Source organism: Meleagris gallopavo, chromosome Z (genome assembly GCF_000146605.3).
Source record: "Meleagris gallopavo isolate NT-WF06-2002-E0010 breed Aviagen turkey brand Nicholas breeding stock chromosome Z, Turkey_5.1, whole genome shotgun sequence".
Lineage (NCBI taxonomy): Eukaryota > Metazoa > Chordata > Aves > Galliformes > Phasianidae > Meleagris > Meleagris gallopavo.
In genome coordinates, this window is record NC_015041.2 from 58,174,391 (window position 1) to 58,182,012 (window position 7,622).

Here is a 7,622-nt window from a genome sequence, read left to right on the forward strand (position 1 = left end):
TTGAAAATGAAGCCTTGCATTTGTTGCAGGGAAAGAACTATTAGACCTAGCAATTAATAGCAGAAAAGAGCAGCTGTATTATGCACTGGGCTCTCTCAACGATGTCACTGATAAAGTAGTTACATTACACTCGTTTTAATAGCATACTCACTCAAACCAGCTTTAAAAGAACTTTTTTTTTTTTTTTGCAAATTGGTGAAAAATCAGTATTATGAGTTCAGTTTGATAATTTTTTGGTGCTATTTTAGATGAAAGCATAATTATTTATTACTTTCTCAGCTTGTAAGGCTCTCTCATATATTCAGCTCTCAGTAGTGGAAGAGTTTCTAAGAATTTACTGTACTTGACATAAGCATCAATAAATGGGAAGAATAGATCTGAACATTACTTGGAGCTGATAGCTGCCCTCTGCAGAGCATACTGGAGCTGTTTTAGCTGTAACTTACTTTTTGTAGCACACTAATACTGCGCAGTTAGTTTTGCTCCTACATTAGAAGGGCAACAAGGTGAAGCAGTTACTTGTCTGGGCTTTCTCAGCTTAAATTGCTTGTGATAGGTGCTGAAATGTAGAGTTCTGTGAAGATGAATACATGCCCAATAACTGCCTTGAGGGAAATAGAGGTAAGCAGTTGAAGCAAAACACATTGGAGCTTTTGGTTTCAGCTTTGGGACATGAAAGCTTTTACTGTCGCTGCAGCACATTGCGCTGGTCAGACAGGAGTATCCAGGGGCTTAGTACGAGATCACAAAATCAAGCAAGGCTGCAAGAGAAGGTGCTGCTTCCCTGTTGTCTTTGCTTCCCCTTTTCCAGCTGTACTGGTGACACTGTTATGCTGGCTTGCCCAGGACCCAGAATAAAAAGACGTGCCCAAGGGAGTCTGGTGCCATCTGCAGCAGAGCTTGAAGTAGTTGAGATTTGGTTTTCATGAAGCATGGGATGCTGAGCTGAGCAGGTCAGCCTGATCTGGTGCTCTTGCACTGCTTGAGGCTGAAGGCAGGGAGAAATGTAGGGAACAGCCTCCCCTTCCTGGCTGCCAGGCTTGTTCAGGATGTGAGCAGATGTGTGATCAGTGCAGCTGACAGGCTCTGTTCAGCCCTGTGCGTTTCTCAGAGAGAAAAATAATAAAAGAATATGATCAAACATGGCATCAGTGTTCATTTACCAGGGACTCTGGGGAAAAAAAAGGCTATTAATCAGCTCTTTAAAAGTTCACGTTAAAATGTATCTGTATGGAAACATGCTGGATAGACTGGTACAGCTAATGATACCCTGGTGGCCTCTGATGAAGTATTTTGCATCCAGCAGTCAACCCAGGGAATGCAAAATGATCATTATTCAGTCACCCTTATGATCATCCTTTTATACGCATGAATTATTTACTTAGTACAGGCTACTTACACACTTGTTAATGAAAACCAGCTTTTCCATTGTAAGACCTGTAAGATCTCTTCAGAGCATGTAATCCTTCTAACCGTGTTTATTTCAGATTCATTATCCCGTGTTTTGTGTAATGTAATCTTTTATTGTATAAATAGAACATTCTTCAGAGCAGAAAACCTGTGGGAAAGGATTCCTTAATACCGAAACTTTCATTTTTTATTTTTTTATGTATTTGAGAGAAAGATGGGTGAGTGGTCTGTTTCAAATACTGATGCCCAGGATCTCCAGGAACCCTCAAATTTCATTCAGCTGCACTGTATTGTACCTACTCTTCCGTTTTCAGTACACCTTGCTTCATTCATACTCTCTTAGCCTTGCCCACCAGTTATTTGTTCTAAGTACTGTATTCCACCGTAGGATAAGGCAGATCCTAAATTAACAGTCTTCACTCCAGAAAAAGACAGCAAGGCTCTATTGTGATACAAATGATCAGCAACATAAATTGCTCATCACTCACTGTTCGTCACATTTTCTGAAGAGCACCAAAAATAAGACACTTATTTATAAATAGCTTAGCCTGCTAGTTTCCAGTGAAACTGATTTTCGTATCTTCCCACCATTTTGACAGTGCATATAAATATGTAACTTGTAGTTATGTGAAAGTTAGCTGTTCCACAGTATCCTCTGTGGGCATTCACAACCCATCCGGGTTCGCAGCAAAAGAATAAATGGTAAAATGAGACTTGTGGGATGCAGTGTGTCACGTTATTAGCAGAAGAAATATGCTTTGCTTAGAGAATGGGAGCTTGTTGCCCAGATCATACTGTTCTTGTATTCCTCCACAGAAGTGCACTTTTAAGAGGAAAATGAAGTAAGAACTTACAGCAAATAATACCTCTGATAATTATAGACATTTTTTCTGCATGAAAAACACCTAAGATTTCTGAACAAGGATGAACAATAAAGGCATTAGGTATAACTGCATCCTAAAGCCTTCCAAAAATTTATGTAAATACTTCCTTTTACTTTTTACCCTACTGGCTTTCAGTAGGGACTGAAGTTTGAGATATGGTTTTAGTTGCTTGGCTAAGCCACATGATTTTTTTTTTTTCCATCCAGTCTGATGAGCATGAGAACTGAGATATACTTGGAAACTGAAACTTGCAAATACTGAAAGTGTTAATTTCTGTTGTTCACTTTCTACGAAATTCTGTCCTGGTGCAATTTGATTGCTCAGATGAAAGGAAACGTTGACTATAAGAAGAGCTGTGTGGGTATCTGTAGTTGTTTCTGATGCATTTGCTATCAAAAGCAAGCTAATATATTCAGACTTCCACTTCTCTTAAGCATGATCTGGCTATGCTGAGGATGAGGAATTAGTGTAACAAATCTGTTGCTTGCTACTGTGATATTAAAACTATATTCATAATTGATCTCAACGTGGCTATCAACTTTAACCTTTAATTTTAGATGTTTGTATCTTATTTTTACCAGAGATTCCCTTCACTTAAAGACGTGTAGAAAGCCATTCACTGAATAAAACCAAAGATAATAGAGACAGTCCATCTTATTTGGATCCTACATACTCTAGTGTTATAAGAGCAAATGCGTGTCTTCCATGGGCTGTGCAAAATTAGTACTGATCTTATTAGTGAATAATGACCAACAGGATGGTTTATTATTGGCAGTAAGAGGGGAAGAAATTGGAATTCAATGTGGCCATTGAGCAGATGACTGTAACAGGAAATCCAGCCGTATCCAGCTGAAGCTTAAAAACCTGTAGAGAAATAGAGTGGGGTAAGGTACTGGACAGCTAAACATCCTTTGTTGGAAGTTTAGCAGTCTGCAGCTATTTATATCAGTGTTCCTACACACGTACTCAATCTCTACTTGGTTGAAGAATGGTCTCCAAATAAACATTGCTTACCTTACCTTCGTTTCAGGAAAGATCCAAAACAAACCTTCCACAGAAGATGCTGCTCTGTGTGTCTCTCCATGCCTTTTATCCTCTCAGCTGCCTGGCTGTTTATTAATAATACATCCAAGTGTTCTGTATGGTACCACTGAGGGTTTTAAGCATGGAATTTTTGCAGAATATTTTAGATCCCTTGCTCAGATGGGGCGGTGCTGCCTTTGTGTTGATGCAAAATACCAAAATTCAGAGCTTGCACTATTTTCACCTTCTTTAGCTCCATCCCAGATCACAGAAACGTGTAGAAGTATAATTTGAAAAACTGACCAAGACTTGCATTCAGGTGCTGGAGCTGTGTAAACAGAGAGAGAAAAGTGAAATAGGGAAAAGAACATGTTCCTATTTCTCTGGGAAATATGCTGTTTTTGTGGTTTTAATTATAGGTTCCCTCCTCCTGAAGCAGCACTGTTTCCTGTAGCTTCGATCATATGTTCTTGTCAAACTCGTAGGAGCAGTGCTCTGTCATCCCTTCCCTTCAGGTTGTCTGAGGGAATTAGGTACTTCTCTGCAGCACTAGCAGTTGTTGAGGGAATTACAAAGACTTGCTGAGGCAGAGCCCACTGATGTGTATTCCTGATCCCTAAGCATGGTTCACCACCAGTTGTGCATTATATGAGTGCAGATAGACAGACATGAGTGTCTTGCCGGGATTAGTGAGACATGATGCTGTTGTACTTTATCACAACTGCTTACCCATGTCAGAATCCCAGGGTGTGCTTCATTTTCACTGGTTCTTATCCTCTCCGTTAGGAGGATCCAATCACCCACTCAAGAAGCAGAAATAGTGCATGACTAACTATGTCACGGAACAAATGATTAGCACTAAGTAGTTTGTGCTAGCTGTTTGCAAACAATCCACGTGCCGACAATTATACTGAAGCAATTTTGTGAATACCTAACTGCGCATTTCTGCATAACTCAGGATGGGCTCAGTATCATTAAATCTGTAACTTTCGCTAAAATCGCCGGTGCACTTCCTTCATTGGCCATTGTGCTGGGAACATGGACCACAAAGCTATCCTTAGCGAGAGTGGTGAGAGGAAGGGTGCTTCTCCAACATATTGCAGCTGCAGTGCTGTGGAGGTTTATACACCACCGAGTGCCAGGGAGGGCAGCCACTTGCAGGTGGATCCACAGAAACAGCCAGTGTTTGTGGATTTGCAGTCATGCAAGCCAAGATGCTGATTTGCTCCAGCTGAACCCAGCCCACATGCAGAGATCCCAGTCTGGCTGCCATGTGTCAGAGCACTTGTTAGGTTCATCAGTGGGAGATGAGGGCCAGCTTGATCTACCTGCTGACATTACAGTTAGGGAGCTGACCTAATGAGAGCCTGATGCTGATGTAAGACTTTGTGGTGAGTAAGAAGGCATCTTGTGTTGGTACGGAGCTCAGTGCTGACAAGAGCTTATTGATTCCTATGGTGCAGAGTATTTGAGAGTATTTTGTTTAACGGAAATGTGCAGCCCTCCTGGATCCTAAAGCACAGAGCTCTTAAAAAATAAATACCCAACATACTTGGGTAACTGATAGTTTAAAGTGAGTGGAGTGGTTGTCAGTTGTCACAAAGTTGTGCAAACAGGAGGAGATGCATTATTTTATAAGAGGGGGATACTGAAGTAGTGGAGATTTAAAGGGGCTGCTCCAGAAGGGGAGTCAGTATCAAAAATGAGATTGGTAAAGCCTTTCACCTTGTTCCTATGCTACGAAGCATTCTGCCCATCAATAATACCCAGCTTGTCAAATGAACACTATTACTTCATTACCTTCTCGTAAATGAAGCCAACCCCAGTAACCAGCCAGAACAACATCTTCCATTTCCCCCTCAAGAAAAAAAAAGGAGCAGTGCAAATATGTTTTTGCTTAAGTAGGTAGGACAATGACCCTTATTTACAGTGAAGCAAAGTTCACATGTAATTCCCTCACAAATGCTTGTTTAGATTCTCCTCGCTAGTCTCTTTTTCTCTTAGGGTAAGAAGTACAAAGGCTGCTCTGAAAATAATGCTTCTCATTTTATTACGATGGCCCTTGCTATCTGAGGCAGATGTTGGTGGTATGGCTGTAAAGGCTGAACCTTCATGACAGTATCCCATTACATGCTGTTAGCATGTGACAGATGGCAGCAGAGGGGCAGTTGACAGAATGGAGTCTGAAATAGAACTGTTTATGAAGCAAAGGTTTGTCACTGAATTCCTCCATGCAGAAAAAATGGCCCCCATTGATATTCGTACTTGCTGAATGTGATGGAGACCAGCCAGTGGGTGTGTGAGCACAGAGATGTGATGAGTGGTGCATTTCAGCAGTGATGGCAGCAAAATGGGTTACCTCTGCTGGTGCAGATTGTTTTGAGTGTGGCATGCAGGCTCTTTTCATGCTGGTGAAAATGCATAACTAATGGTGATGACTATCTAAAAATAATGTTTTGTATCTGAGGATTTGCTCTATCAAACAGTGTTCTTATGCTCTTGGTATATACTGTAATTTCCATGGTAATAAATAGGATGCATTACTTTTGGAGTGACCTACATATATTGAACTTCTCTATCACCACTGGCCTTGCTAGTAAGAACATTGTGCTGAATCACTTTTGTCCATACACTAGTGAGTTTCTGTTTAACAGAGGAAGATCTAATATTTCTTTGACACCATACAGACTTCCGTGTTTTTTTTCAACTCTTCACAGTGCAGTAGCATTCATTTAGATGCATATGCTGATGGGAGCTGGAAGCTGGAAGTGCCACTCCGGGGGGAAAAGCCTGGCAGAAGTCCTCAGGCTAAGTCAGTGACACCTTCCAGAAAGTGAGCTGTGGCCTCCTCAAGCCCCTGGTAACGCATGCCAAAGGGCAGAGGCTGCGCACTTGTCTTGTGAACTTCTCCTTTCAAGATCAATAGACCCAGTCCTCCTGAGACCTCCTTGCTTTGGAGCTACTCTTGTATGACCAAAACAGGTCTCAGCTTCCTATCCTGATGAGCATTTTGGGTTCCGTCTGCAAACCAATTCAGACATCAGAGTTCATCTTTTCCCATCCTTTGCCTCCAAGTTTGCGAGGAAAGGCTTGTCCATGAGGAGTGGTGCGTCATGGATCTCCAGCCTCACCAGAAGGCTTGTCTTCTGCTGGATATGTGGGACACAAAAACAATTAAAGGAAGGCTGTAAGGCAGAAAGCTCCCTCCTTGTGATAGAACCATAGGAGCGCAGCGAAACTCAGAGGCCATGGCCACCGGCACTGACCTGCCCTTATGGTGCTTTCATACTGTTGCAGCAGAAAGAGGTATGCAAGGTAAAGCTGATGGGCTGCTCCTGATCGTGAAATGCTGGAGCCAGTTGCACTCACCATGGCACAGCCATACAAAGAGACATATTTACGTGGCTGGTGCCAGCATCTTGTGATCAGTACCAGCTGGAGAGTGGTGGTAACAGACACGTAGTACAAGCCTTCAGTACAGCCAGGTGGTCACACCAGGAATGGTATGCTGTGGTTCCCAGCGTGGATAGTCACATATTTATCTTCTGTCTGTGCACACTATCACGTATCACGATTAAGGATGGCTTAAAGGCTAGAAAGCATTGATTGCTATTGTTCCAATGAATTTGGATTCAGTGCAAAGGAAAGAAAAGTTGGAGTCATTAATATCTCCATGCTGTCACTTTACTGATGGTCTGAGTGTCCATGTTAGGTGCTGGTAGCTGTAATCTGTACAGATGTTTGTGCACAGTAGAGAGATAATGCTACTGTGTATACACTGTCAAGTATTCAGATTAGAATAGTAGATAGATTCAGAAGAGTAGATCACAACAAGGAGCTGTAAATGTCCACCTGATTGAATATTATGAATCGTGGCCATGGCTAGTGAGTTCTGATGAATTCTCCAAGCCCCACCACAGCACCACGTGTAACTGCTCTGCACACTACCTTTACAGTAAGGTCTGCCTTTATCACATTATGATTGTTGGTAAGTTAGAATTAATAAAGAAGTCAGAGTATCCAAGTACTTGGCAGGCATCAGGTCCTGATGAGGCAGGTATCTGAGTCAGTAAGAGGAGTCCAGAAAGACAGGCCAGTGTGCTTTGAGTAGAGCAGAGGTACTAATATCCAAAGTACTTAACAGTAACTCATAAAATAATTGTATTTGTAACTTCACACATTCTTTTATCTCTTGAGGCAGCTGTGTCTTGCATGGGTAGAACAGGAATTTTGAGCATTAGATTCTGCTTCTGGCAAGATCTCAGTATATCCTCTAAGATATGTGACTTAACCTCTTTTTTTTTT